Source organism: Podarcis bocagei (genome assembly GCF_964188305.1).
Source record: "Podarcis bocagei genome assembly, chromosome: 8".
NCBI lineage: Eukaryota > Metazoa > Chordata > Lepidosauria > Squamata > Lacertidae > Podarcis > Podarcis bocagei.
This window is the reverse complement of record NC_138133.1, coordinates 59163702-59178583: the sequence shown is the minus strand read 5'-3', so window position 1 is coordinate 59178583 and position 14882 is coordinate 59163702. Positions and strand designations below refer to the sequence as shown.

General features: G+C 39.5%; 1 long non-coding RNA gene across 1 annotated transcript; it reads left to right on the top strand.

Annotated features, from left to right (window-relative positions):
- The first annotated feature begins 3417 nt into the window (after positions 1–3417).
- LOC308593170 lies at positions 3418–13366 on the top strand. The gene is made up of 3 exons (XR_014010808.1): positions 3418–3552; positions 3889–3997; positions 12696–13366. It is a non-coding gene; the product is annotated as an uncharacterized lncRNA (long non-coding RNA).
- The last annotated feature ends 1516 nt before the right edge of the window (positions 13367–14882 follow it).

Sequence of the window (14882 nt, the reverse complement as noted above, 5' to 3'; positions counted from 1 at the left end):
CAGCATCAGCCGCTCTTCTTAGTTGCACAAGAAGGCCAAATGTTTTCCAATAAGTATAGAAAGTTAACAGTATTCTGTAAAATATTCACAGCTGCCAAGACATATGAGAACTCCTATTTGACTTGCAAAACATACATTGAAAGGGTGCAAAGGAATAATTAAGCTGCTTGAACACAGTTTTGGTAGTTGCATGTTAATTTTTTCACACTTTTTGAAAAGCATGCTTAACATGAAGGATAAGGAGCCACTCTGGGCTCTAATCCAGAATGTGCTCCCAATCTGGTTTGGGCCCTGTGTTGATTCCCCACCAAATATCATTTCCCATTTCTATTTATTTACCCCTGGAGTGGCTATTTGTTTTATGTAGTTTTGATTGTATGCATGTAATTGTTACAGACTGTTTTAATAATTTTACAACATTTCAGTATACAGCTTTTTTGCATAGATAAATAAAAAAGGGGCAAATAGAAGATGGGAGAGATGTTGTTTAGTGTGAAACCAACACAGGACCACAAATACAGATTGGGAATATATTCTGGATCAGGTTATTTCCCCCAGAATAAGAGTGGCAAATGTAAGCATGCTTTTGTAAAGCTGAGTAATATAATGTGCAGTTTGGCCCTGAGATTGCCTTTTAGCCAGACTTCATCAGTTATGAATATTATTCATGGGGGATAGTAGGAGAGAGAGCATTTTTAAATCCATTGTACATTCAAGTATAGGATTTGCATTTGTATTACAGTGTCAAGAAATGTAGAAACTCTAAAAGGGGCCTTAGGGATTTGGTTTAAATAAATTATCTGTAAGGAGAATGTAAAACCTGGATGGGATACAAGGTACATTTGATTATTCTTCTGCATATATCCTGCATTAACAACATTACCACATGGGCTAAAAGCTGTGCAAAGAGCCTCTCATGTTTGTGTGGAAAGTGCTTTCTCTTTACAGTGGGGAAAGGGGTGGCAGAGGTCTAAGGGCTATTCACTTAGGTCCCATCTGCTCTAAACATGCAAAGCAGTATGACAGTGCCCAGGATTCTTTATGAAAATGTGGTATGAAATTGCATTACAGTGGTACCTCGGGTTACAGACGCTTCAGGTTACAGACTCCGCTAACCCATAAATAGTACCTCAGGTTAAGAACTTTGCTTCAGAATGAGAACAGAAATCGTGCTCCGGTGGCGCAGTGGCACTGGGAGTCCCCATTAGCTAAAGTGGTGCTTCAGGTTAAGAACAGACTTCCAGAACAAATTAAGTTCTTAACCCGAGGTACCACTGTAAGTGTATTGTACAGTGGTACCTCGAGTTACAAAAGCCTCAGGTTACAAACGCTTCAGGTTACAAACTCTGCTAACCTGGAAGAGTTACCTCGAGTTGAGAACTTTGCCCCAGGATGAGAATGGAAATCGTGTGCTGTTGGCGCAGTGGCAGCAAGAGGCCCCATTAGCAAAATCACTCCTCTAGTTAAGAACAGTTTCAGGTTAAGAATGGACCTCCAGAATGAATTACGTTGTAACTAGAAGTATCACTTTATTGTGCACCTGGCGCCCTAGATACTTGGCATGCATTCAGAGAGGAGATAAACCCTGGATTGGACAAGTTTGTCTGTGCTACTTTCTCAGCTGCCACCAGTCTAGCATGGCTTTCCATGCACTGAAAATAACTAAGTAGCACCTTTAGTTACTTGAGTCATTGCCACTTCCTGTCTACAGTGGCTCATTGATGGGAAAGCATAACAAGCCGGAAATAATGTTAATTTCTTCCCAAATATGGTTGCATTTTCCTCCTGTCCCTTGATAGAATATAAATCGTTTTGTTTTTTATCCTGTGTTTTTATTTTTGTACTCAGTGGAGCCAGCCATATCAGTGCTCAAAATAGTGACCATATCCCATTGCAGAGAAGATGTAAAAAGACATTACATTGAGCTATTCTAAGAGGTTTGTGTTTCCTTTTACATATTTCATCTCCCACCCACTTCTGTCCCCTTTTCTCTTCGATATCCAACAGATTATTACTAGGGATATTTGCTAATGCATGTAAGGTAGAGACCACAACCTTAACAGTAGGGATTGTCAGTTCATTTTGGGGCTATGTTACTTTCAAATGTGTTCATTCATAGGTACATTATTTCTCCTTTCTATGTTGATCTTCATAAAAAATATATGAATATATTTGTGCAAAATCTGTTATTTTAGTATTTATTTAGCAACAATATTCTGAATACATTTTCTTACAAAATATGTGCTAAACAGTACACTCCCTTAGGAGGTTGTGGACTCTCCTTCCTTGGAGGTTTCTAAACGGAGATTGGATGACCCTCTTTCATGGATGCTTTAATTGAGATTCCTGCATTGCAGGGGGCTGGATGAGACAACTCTAGGAGTCCCTAGGGGTCACAGAATTCTATTATTCTTAACCAGAATTAGGCTTGCTCTGTGAGTTTATTATTATTATTATTATTATTATTATTATTATTATTATTATTATTATTATTATCCAAACAAGCCACCAACCAAACAAGGCATGGCAGTGGGAAAACTGATAAATCAGGAATTCAGTTAACCCTTCCAAGTAGTTTCTGAAATGAATAACAAAGTGCACATACTCTTGCATTACTAGAGGGAGTCATTTATTTGTGCCAAAGATTCTGACCGATGCAAACAGAGGAAAGTAAGCTTGTTGACTTCTTCTACTCCTAAACCCAATAACTTTATTTCCCATACAAGCTTCAGAACTACTAGAGTGCAGAGTAGCCACACTCTGCCAAATACATTCAAAAGGCAATGGGATGTCTAACGACAGCATTCAAACACTGTTCTTTATTGAAATCCTTACAAAAAGTACATTTTGATAATTGCCTCACTAGCTGAAATAATATCTAGTAGCAGCAAACACCACGTTCTGTTGCATGATGGCTAACAAAGATGGCTGCTTCTGAATGTGTAAAAGTGTGACCTAATATGAACCTTTAGCAAATTAGTACAACAATTTCCTTTGCTTGAAGTATGTTCTCAAAGGTGTGATTTTTCCTATGTTTAAAACCTGAGCTCAATCTACATTTATGGTCCTTTTTTGTTGCATTTTGTACATGGCATGGTCACTGATGCTGGTGGGAAGCAAATGTAAGAACGAGCATGGCACCAAATAAGAAAAGCCCCTCATCTCTTGTGTCCCAGTGGCACAGAAATATTGGCTACCAAAAACCATTCATGGCTGCCTCTCTTCACTTCAGCTGCTAACTAACAAGAGAGCTATAATTTCCTGTGTTGGGGCTCATGCTGGTTGTCATGGCCAACCCACCGAGAATATTTATTTTAAAGATCAGTCTAATTCATTGAAGATGAATGCTCCTGACGTGTGTGTACATGTTGTTCCACGGAAAGCTGCACATACGACAATCTGCTCTTAATTTCATGCCAACAAATGAATACAGCTATGCACTACTCTCTTCTACAGGTGCTAGTTTGAAGCGCACTGTAGCTTTACAGCCAACATATAATTTGGAAGAAGATATCTTCAATGGAAGACCCTCCGGGGATAAATGGATAGACTGTAAGTAAACAGCATGTCACCCCTGAGGAAAGAATTATTGCCATTAAAGCGGTAATTATTTTTGTCATAACTGAGTGCTTGGAAACTCCTTAAAGCACTGTCCCGCTCTTAATGATCTGGAGCTATGGATTTATTATACCATGAGAGGTTAAAGGCTACATCAAAGCTGAACTGCAAATGTATTTAATTTTAAAGTTATTGCTTTATGCTTAGTGTAAATGTCACAGGAAAAATCACGGTGCTACTGCCAATGAGTCAGCCAATATTTTAACCTTAAAACAGTCTAATTTGTTTTGTTAATAAGCTTTTCTGAGACTTTCGTGTTTTTTGTTTTAGGTGTATTTGAAGCAGTGTTAGGCGCTGTGCTGAACAAGGGACAAACTTTTGAAGAGCAGAGGTGTTGTTTTATTGCAGCAATATAAGAAAATCTTCTGACACCTTAAAGGTAAACAAATTTATTCATAAGTTTTCATGGGCCAGAGATCTCTTCATCGGATACATGGAATGGTACTCTTAAGGCAGATTAAAAGGATCAAATTGGAAAAACAAGAAACCACAAAACAGAGTGCTTTTGGTGTAAACATCAGAAAGTAGAATTTTCTACATTTGGTGGAATTTAAGAAAAGATAACTGAAAGAAAAATCAATAATTTGTTCTTGAATACTGCATATTGTCTGTAGACTAAATGACTCTTTATGCAATAATCACAATATCATGCAAAATGAAGGGAGGGGAAGGAATTAATTGCCAAATATGAAATACTGGACTGAATTTGTACAAAAATCCACAAAGACAAAATTTGTAGGAATTATTTTGTAAAAAGATCTAATTTCCCTCCACAAAATGCTCTACAGTCTTGTCAATCTAAATCAAAAGCTATACTGTGCAACAGAGTATAGAGGGAGCCTTTAGTTGCAGATTTAGCTCTTAAAACTGGTCTTTTTTAGAAAAAAATCTCCCATGGGAATAGTGATCCCTGTTTCTTAGACCACCGCAACCTCAAATATTATTTGGGAAAGGCTGTCTAGGATAAACAGCCCTTGGATACTATTGCTGGAATAAGCAATAGCCTTTAATTAATACCCACTTTACTGTGGGGAAACCAGCTACTAAATAGTTAATATACCTAGGAACAGAAATCTAAGAGTTCTTCCTGAGTTATCTGTTTTAGTTTATCTTTCACTTGCTTACTTGCTTCTGTTGTATTCAGAAATGCCTGTTCATATTAAGTGATTACAGCCATGTCTGTCTTCAGTATGGTGAGACAAAGGCTACTCTGCAACAATAACTGTGAACATTCTACAAGTGATGTATTATTTGGACTCAGCCACCTCTCCTTTTGTTTGTTATTATTTTTGAATTCTGTAAAATACTTAGAAAATCAGAGTGAAACCAGCATAAACCTGGTCTTTAAAAGGGGGGAGGTAAAGGTAAAGGGACCCCTGATCATTAGGTCCAGTTGTGGCCGACTCTGGGGTTGTGGCACTCATCACTGTGGCACTCAATCTGTGGCACTGTGGCACTCAATCACTGTATTCAGTGGGGATTTCTCACTAGTAAGTGTGTTTGAGTTTGTAGCCTGAGAAAGTTTGAGTCTGAAGTGGTGGTGGCTGTCCAGTACTGTGATCCTGGCGTCATAGTGGATCACACCACATCTAGTGTACATGCATTAGTTCGAGGGTAGGGCCTGCCCATTCTTCCTTCCTCTGCCACCTAGTCCTATGAAATGGACTATTGTGTTTCTTTGTATTGTTGGCAGTTCTGCTGAAGTACCCATAAGGTCTGATACTGAAATGTAATTTTTGCTCCTTCAGATTAAACAAAGTAAGTGATTCAATATGAATTTTTGTTTGGAGAAGTATCAAGCTCTGTTGCCCAAATTATATGGCACTTTCTGTGAAGAGAACAATATAAAATTGGGAATGTGGTATGTAATGCATACCTTTAGATGGAAATCTTTGCTTCCAGGTGTGGCTGCACTTTAGGTAGCAAATATACAAGTGTCTGTTTTGAAAGTGGATTAAGCACAGTAAAACGGGATTACACCGTCCTCCATAAACTTTCAAGCAGCCTTGAGAACATGAGGATGTATGTGAAATCTTTTACCTCTTCAGGAAAGTCTTGATAAAGTTGTAGCTTAGTTCTTAATAGTAAAAAACAAACTGCCAGGAACGTTTATTTTCTTTTTTACTGAGTTTCTGGCCCATTGTTCCGCTTGAGGAGCCATGTTTGTTAGTTTTGGCTCACAAATCTCTCCTCTTCCTTAAGGATAAACTATCCTTAGGCACTTGTACAACTATGCATTAAATGACTGCATAGCAGTTTATTCACAGCCCTGAACTCAAGCAGAATTCAACTGTGTGACTTCCTGGCTTAAGCAGGGTGCATCCGTAATGTAAATACCTCGTTGATTTTGTGGAAACTGGGACATTTTTTGTTTGTTCTTGCAAAAGATTCCTGCTGGAAGCTTCACTTTAAAGCTGGAACTTTGCCTACTCTGCTGTGACTAGGATACTGATCTGATTTTTATGCTTTCATATATATAATATTTAATTTTTTAATTCAACATTAGCTTTGCTTGCAGAGTCTACGGCAGAATAAAATCACATTACAAACATCGTAGTATTAGATTTTATCACCATTTATTTCTTTTAGTCTGCCCAGGGATTTCTGCATGTTCAGTAGAACTAATTTGCAGTCAGACACTGAGGTCTTCTAGAAGGCCAGCAGGCTCCACAAATTAATTTATCCAAATAACCAATCCCTCATAGGCCAACCATAGAAAGACACCAAAATGGCCTAAGCAGGCAAAGCTCCCTTTTGAAGTCTGGAATGTTTTGACTGACTTGAAACAGGCGGCTGGAATGAAAGGATAATTTTCAATGACCCATGGGGATTTTTTTTTTTTTTTGCCATTTTCAAATATTAGGTAAAACAAAGAAAAAATGCTTGGACTAATTTAGAAAGACTTAGCAGTCCTGAAGATAACCAGGCTAGAAAAAAAGTGTTCATATATGAGATGTTTATAACATGCACTGCTTTTATTTTTTATATAAAAGACATTCCCACTTTTTTTTAAAAAAAAAATGTTAACTTTTGTGAATTTGCAGGTGATAAATAGCATTGGCTATGAGATATAGCGTTTGATTTAAACAAACATTAGTTTTCAAACTATTTTCAGCAAAATTAGTCCCTGGTTAACTCTGTTCTGGTTTTGTTTCCAGGCTTCCATTATGGCTACTGTTGCTGGTTTTTCAAGTTTACTGAAGGTAGCATTATTGACATGGGGATTTGTTTGTTTGTTTTTGCTTCTTGATATATATATTTCCTATTATATATTTGTTACATTGCAAAGCCATTCAGAGTGTTTTATGGGCAGAAGAGCCTAGTATAGAAATGTTAAGTACAGAACAGTCCTGCACATGTCTACTCAGCAGTAAATCCCATGGATTTCACTGAGATTTACTTCTAGATAAGTGGGTATGGGAATGCAACCTATCAAAGCAATCCTATACGTGTCCATTCAGAGGTGAGTACAACTAGGTTCTGTGATATTCTATGCTTAATAACTGGGCTGTTTTATATCCTGCTGTGCCAGCATCAGACCGTGTGTCTGTGGTGCCCGGGGCACACATGTGTGCATGCTGGTGGGGGAGCACGGCATGGAGGGTGAACAAAGCCCACTGTGCACCAGCCCAGCCCTCAATGCCAATGCCCCCCACCGGCTTGGGCCTTTTCTGCTTATATGGTGCATCTAGATTCTAGGGTGTTTGATGAGATCCCTGATATATATTGAACCACAGGTCAAATATGGCAGATGTGAGCTGGGATTTGAAGGAAAAGAAAGAGGAGAATGTGTCAAGTATATGAATGATAGAAAGGTAGGACCAATGGTGGTGGGCAGGGATTTATGAGAAAAAGGTTTAAGCTACAGAGAACATATGTGTGGTTTGTAGAAGTCGTTTGAAAAGTTAGAACTGAATATTTACAAGTGTAGGATCAGTGTTGAAAACTCCTTCCTGTGAAATGGCTGGAATTAAGGCTGTTTATGGGCTGTCTGATGTATGGAAGTGAGAGCTGGACCATAAAGAAGGCTGATCGCCGAAGAATAGATGCTTTTGAATTATGGTGCTGGAGGAGACTCTTGGGAGTCTCATGGACTGCAAGAAGATCAAACCTATCCATTCTGAAGGAAATCAGCCCTGAGTGCTCACTGGAAGGACAGATCCTGAAGCTGAGGCTGCAATACTTTGGCCACCTCATGAGAAGAGAAGACTCCCTGGAAAAGACCCCGATGTTGGGAAAGATTGAGGGCACAAGGAGAAGGGGGCGGCAGAGGACGAGATGGTTGGACAGTGTTCTTGAAGCTACCAGCATGAGTTTGACCAAACTGTGGGAGGCCGTGGAAGACAGGAGTGTCTGGCGTGCTCTGGTCCATGGGGTCACGAAGAGTCGGACACGACTAAACAACAACATGGGCTGTCTTCCATGAGAACAAGTATTATTTGTTAAAACAACATATATAAAGTCAGGTGGTATAATTATTTCTGATTTGTATACCCCCTGCAAGAAATGAAAGGAAACTTCATGTGTTTCTTGCTTTGAACTAAAGGTGAAGCATGTGACTGATAACCCATCTAATTTGTTGTTTGTGTCTGTCCTTGTGAAAATTATGATGGCTGCTATTCATTGTTAAGGTAGAAAAGAATGCACATAAATCTGGATCTTTGTCAAATATCTTCCAGTTGTGGCCTTCTGAACACTTATGGCAAATACTAGTGAAATCCAGCTGGTCTAGACCACATAAATCTGTATGACTAAAAACTAACTTCAAAATTATTTTTAAACTTTTTATAGTTGTTAGATGAATCTGAAAATGAACTGTGAGAAGATGCTTAGTGATTGCTATGCATGCAACTGATGGAAATTAACTACATTTCAAGAATTTGGTGCATGAGCCAGCTAAAGTGAAGCCCTTTTAAGTTGCATTAATATCTATAACTTTTTTTGTCCTAAACTCTGAGGCACATCTTTAAGAAAAACCCTCAAGAACAAGAATTTGTGAACAACACAATCTTAATATAGTATGTAAAACTATATCCCATTGTAGATACTGAATATGCATTCATGCTTATTTAGCAAGGTGAACTGTATGCACAAAGAGGCTTTCACATTAGAAACTATTTACTATGTTTGGGCAAGACCACACTGCTTACACAAAGTTTGGATGGCACCAGTTTTGAGCAAGACTTGTCCTACCAAAGGAAATAGGTTTCAAAGGACTGGCTCTTCAGGACCTGGGAGAGCTCCCATGGAAGGCAGATGTTGATCCACAAACTCTAAAGCTCAACATAAATCCACGCAATATTCAATTTGCTGTCAGAGAGCTTTTTAAAATTGCATTTTTATTGTTGTACATTGCTATGGCATTTCATAATGTTTAGCAGTCTATAAATATTCCAAATTAAAATTTTTGAAGCAGATGGGGACAAATATCTCCATCCAGTGGCACTGGTTCTTATGCATAACCTGAACTGGAATGTGGAAATGTTTACTGTTTCCAAAAGGGAAAGGGAAATTCTGCTAACAAAAGTGTACAGGCATACCTTAGAGATATCACAAGTTTGGTTCCAGGTCACCTAAACAAAAGCAAATATCGCAATAAAGCAAGTCACACATTGTGGTGTTGTTGTTGTTGTTGTTGTTACCCAGTGCATATAAAAGTTATTGTAGTTTATTAAGTCAGGCTGCATGGGTGGGAGGGGAAAAACTCAGTCCAGCTCTAGCAGCTCCACTTCTGTGGCCAGAAATAGGGGTGGCGGCGGCGGCGGGGGGGGCTTCCTTCCTGTGAAAGCTGCCAGGCTATCTACAGCTGCACCCATGTCCTCATAAGGAGGAATATCTGTGAAGCACAATACAACCAACAAGCTATGTCTGTATATGATCCAGGAAATAAAATGTTGAATACAATACTTTCTCTTACTCCTACCACCCTTACCTTAATAGAGACACCAAGGAGCTGTCCAGGGGGGAATATAGATCAAGATGATCTGGACAGGAGGGGAGCTGTCCAGCAAGAGAGCACAATGAGATAAGATACAGGATTTCACCCAACCTACCATAAATGAATTTAACTAGCTGTCTACTGCACAGTGGCATTTCCCCTAGTATTTAATTTACTGCATAATTAATCCTCGCTGCTCCCCAGTTGCTTGGTTCTGTTCTATATCCCTCCATTCATTTATGTTCACAACATTAGGGTGCAGTACCATGTATCTGTTGCTGCACTTGGAGTGCACCTGCACTGGCAGTTCTACCAACTACTTGTGTCCACATGATCCCTCCCATGGGTGGACTTGCAAGTGAACTGGGCTACGTATACCCAAGGTTTTTCTGCAATCCCAGGGGCTGAAAAGAATACAGCTGCAAATCAGTTGCTGGGGCACTTGTAACTTCTGCAGGGATGGGGTCTTCCTGCCTCATTCTTCTCAGAACCAATTGTTGTTGTTTTTTGTTTTTTTTCCCTACCCACAATGTAAATGCATTCCTTCCTTGACTTTTCTCACACTGTGACTCCCAATAGCTGTAGGGGTGTGTGCACAAATGACTGCTGCTAATTTTCAAACTCCCAATTTTCAAAGTTCTATTTCTCTTCCCTCTTTGTTTCATCTGTGCCTCCAAGTCTGACCGAGATGAGTTTCCTTTTTTTTTTTTTTTTTTAGTAACAGGAACTTTTGCGTAAGATTTTTTTTGATGACTTGCCATTTACATAGATTTGTACATTCACTAGGTATTTTCTTTCTAGGACATCTGTTATTTGCGAAACAGCAGAAGGGCTGTAGCCTAGTGGTACAGCACATGCATTGCACGCAGCCAAGTTAAATTCTTGGTATTTTCAGGTAGTGCTGGGAAAGTCCTAGACCTGAATTTGCCGTTGTACTACACTAGGAACAGGGCTCCCGCTAGCAAGATGGCTGCTGCACTACCATGGTTGAGTTTTGCCCATTGTCTCTTTGAGATTTCTTTGCATCAACTGCCAAACAAATGCAAGAAACCATAAAAAACCTCAATTAGCAGAGTTGTGTCATAATTTCAGAAATAAGAGTAGGTGCTCCTATTTGCTGTATGTGTCCTCCTTCTCCAACTCAGTCCCACCAATTGGACAGGCAGACAGGAGCTCCTTTTCTTTTGCCAGACTCGTATAATACATGATTGCTTCTTCGGTCAGGTTTGTGAACTGATGGATGTTTCAAGATTTCAAACTGCCTGCCTCACTGCAGCTGTTTATTCACTTGTAGCGCAATGACTGGCATGCAAGTTTCAAACTGGAATGTTGAGGAGAATGCGGATAATATATTTAGTCCTCATCAGCAGACAGCACAAGGCACCAGTGGGTCTCGCTCCCAGAGGAGTGGCTGGCTACTTTAACTGCAATGCTTAGCTTGGCTTAATATAATTTGTTATTTAAGGCAGGTTTGTAAAAGAGCTGCCGTGCAACTTTTACGCTATGCTGCACTGTACTCCAAAGCGATTTGAATGTAATGGACAAAATGAACAAACCTAGAAATGAAAATCTATCTAAACCACTAGGGAAAGGCGGGGGAAGCACTCAATGCATTTTAAATACCGTTTTTATTTTGGTGCTTATTAATATCTGTAGCCTATTTCATAGATATACTAAATAGTGAATGCAGCTGGAATGGAGGCCAGTATTTCTAGAAGTGAATGAGCTTTCCTGACACAGGCTATAGAAGGGAAACATTCCCCAGAGGATCACGCAAGACTTCTACATATCTGTAGGAAATTGCAGCTGTCAGGCTTTCTTTTATTGCCCTGGCAAAGTGCTGTGTCAGTTCTTACAGACAATTTCTAACATGTAGATGGAAAATGACTACTTTCTCTATACTGGATATTGGCAGATAGATGAAAAGGTGGATAGATAGATGGATATAGAAATGAACTGATATAATCTGTGGGTTGTGATCAATAGTTGTGCAAACAATCTTTTCCTGCTCCTCCTCTCCACTTAAAGCCCCCTGTCCCCCCCCAAAAAAGTCTCTTCAGGTGCCCATCTGGACAGCGTTGGTTTTATCACACAAGTGTAGTGAGATATGAGAAACACCCAAAATTTGGTGGAAATATTGTCTGCCAGTGGAGCTCCACTGTATGCAAGGTTACTTTGTCCAGTTTTGGGTTGTTTTCCAATTCTTGTGCAGTTCCAGAGTGCTCAGCAGGGACCCCTAATTTTTTGCAGGGTTGTGGGGTGTTTTTTTTTGGGGGGGGTAATACAGCAAGCTCCAGAGTGTTGCAGAAGCTGCCTTCCATTTGCACACACTTATGAAGATAAAATTACATCCTTATATTCGCTGCTTTTTGTGGCTGGCACCTCTCTCTCCCCCCTCTTTTGCTGCCAATGGCATTCATTCTGTTCAGGCACACATGGCACGTTTATCAATACAAAGGTTCCAGCACTTCATGTTTTACCAAAAAAAAAAAAAAAAGCACTGCTCATATTCCATATTTTGTTTCCTACACTACTCTAACTTTTTTTTTGGGGGGGCAAATAAATCTAAATAAAGGGCTCAATTCAACAAACCCAGTGCACTAGCAGAAGCCAGCACAAGGACCCCATTAGCACAATGGGACTTGCCACCATGCCTCCCACACATCTGCTCTGCAAGGTGGAGAGAATCCCCAGAACAGCACGCTGGTTAAGTAGAAGGAAGAGAGTTCCATCTGGAAAGCAAAAGCTTGCCTTGACGGAAAAATTGTAATAATGCAGTGTTAAATTCCACCCAAGGTTTTTTGGAGTGTGTGTTCTTCATTTGCAACCAAACTATACTTAATGTTCTGTGTTCATACTGTTTTTAAAAAAATCAATATAAATAAGATATTACTCTTGAGAGCAGTTGGATCTCATTATAGTGAGTTGCATATGAAATGACTGCAAAACGAGCATGTCATACCCGTTGTCCTATTTAATTTTTGTCACATAGGTGGAATGGCAGTTTGATATTTTGACCCCTCCAAGTGCTCACTGAATAGTCCCACACTAACCCCTATCTCTCAACTTAACTCTCAATTTGTCTTATTTGTTATGAGGATAAAACCGATTTACTTATTTATGTCCTGTTCTGTGGAAGTTTGTGTCATAGGCCAGAAGTCAGCTTCACCTGCTGAACAGCAGCCTGAAGGGGGAGAAGGTGGAGTGACCCCACGTGCAGCTGATCAGTCTTCAAGGACACAGAGGAAAAGGCATTGATGACAACCAGCTGGCTTCAGCCTTCTTAAGCAGAGCTTCCAGCAGCAATCAGATGCTGGTAACAACGTTTGTGGTTCCTGGTCCTACCTTGCTGCTTCCTGCTTGTCTCGACCCTCTGATCATTGGATTCTCTGGCCCCTGGATCATCTTCCCCCCACAAATGCCTCCTGGTGAGTCAGCTGAACAGCATAACAAATGAATTAAAGCAAAACCAATTAGTTAATTAAAAATGCAATTAAAATACATGTTCAAACTCAGTTCAAGGTTACAATGATGTCACTCTCAAAATTCAACACAAATCTTTTTCTTTGTTGTCCTTTCCATGGTCAACCCTGCCATATGAGGCTGCCATATGAGCATGACATGAGCAGAATATTAGCCTTCTGCTCATGCTCCCAGCAACTGGTATTCAGAGGCATACCACATCTGATACTGGAAAAAATGTATAGTCTCTCTGTGTTGGTGGAACAGCATTCCTATTGAGATTCTACAGGCGACTGCTATCTGTACTTCAAAAAAAGAAGACTGCATTTTGGTGTCAACATGTTTTCCCACATGAATTAAAAGGTCTCTGCCTTAGGTGTTCATTTTGTATTGTTTTGAAAACTATCTTTAGTTGTTTTTTGTGCTATGTTTGTAAATTGCATTGAGGCACATGTAGAAGGCGATTCATAAATTAAATCAGTATAATTTCTAATAGCCATTGATATCGTTATCTTCCATAGAATTGTTCAACATACTTTTAAAAGTATCCAAGTTGACAGCTATCGTTACATCTTGTGGTGGCAAAATCCATAATTTAACTGTATGCCGTGGGAATAGGTACTTCCTTTTGTATGTTTTGAACTTCTTGCCATTTAGTTTCACTGGTTTCATTTAGTGCACACTGAAAAAGAAGAGTTTGGATTTGATATCCCGCTTTATCACTATCCGAAGGAGTATCAAAGTGGCTAACATTCTCCTTTCCCTTCCTCCCCCACAACAAACACTCTGTGAGGTGAGAGGGGCTGAGACACTTCAGAGAAGTGTGACTAGCCCAAGGTCACCCAGCAGCTGCATGTGGAGGAGCGGAGACGCGAACCCGGTTCCCCAGATTACAAGTCCACCACTCTTAACCACTACACCACACTGTAGAATAGGGCTGGTTTTGCAATACTTTTTTTGGCATTTGGGAGGAACGGGTGGCATTTGGGAAGTTTTTAAAAGCTTTTTTTAAACAACAACAACAACAACAAGCATTTCTGCATTTCTTATACCAACAATTGTCCTTGGTTGTCCCTAATAATAATAATAATAATAAGCCATACGCAGGTAAGAAATATAGGAGTAGCAGGCATTGACTTTTACAATGCTTGCTTGATAATTACATATTACTATTTCTCCCCAATTATCTGTAAATTTGCATGCTATAGGTAGCACAGTTTAGCTTCTGGAAACTTGGGATTACAAGTGAGCTCCTCAGTGATAACCAGGGTTTCGATTGTAGCCTAATATAGGTATGAAGGGGAAATGTATGTAGTACAAATGTTTGTGGACAAAAACCTTTGCAGAATTGTTTGTAAGGCTGCCTGAAGGTAGTAATGTAACTTGGAATAGTCACCCACAATTCAATGACAAGTCATGCCACTGTTCTGTGAAGAAAGAACATGTGGGACACATTGCAGGGCCTTCTCTGTGGTGACTCTAGTAGAGCTTTGGAATCCACTTCTCCAATCCATGGAAGCTCTCTGTAATGTAGTTCTGCTGCAAAGTGATACTGAGGCACCTAAAATCTGGTGTGGAGAAACTATTTTGTTGTTGTTGTTATTGTATCTTATTGTTTGTTTCTGGTAATGTTTAGCAATCTAGAACCCATTCTGCATCACTCTGTATGTTTTTGTGGCAGAAAGGCACATAATACATATTCATATAAATAAAAGAATGTGCTTTTAACCTAGGGACAAAGAGAAAACAGGCATTCATATAGTTATTCCATTAAACCACAAAGGGAAAAGCTGAGTAGACTTTACTAATTGTTGAATAACTTGCCAATTATATTTTTTACTGAAGTTGGATGGCCTTTTTCTTC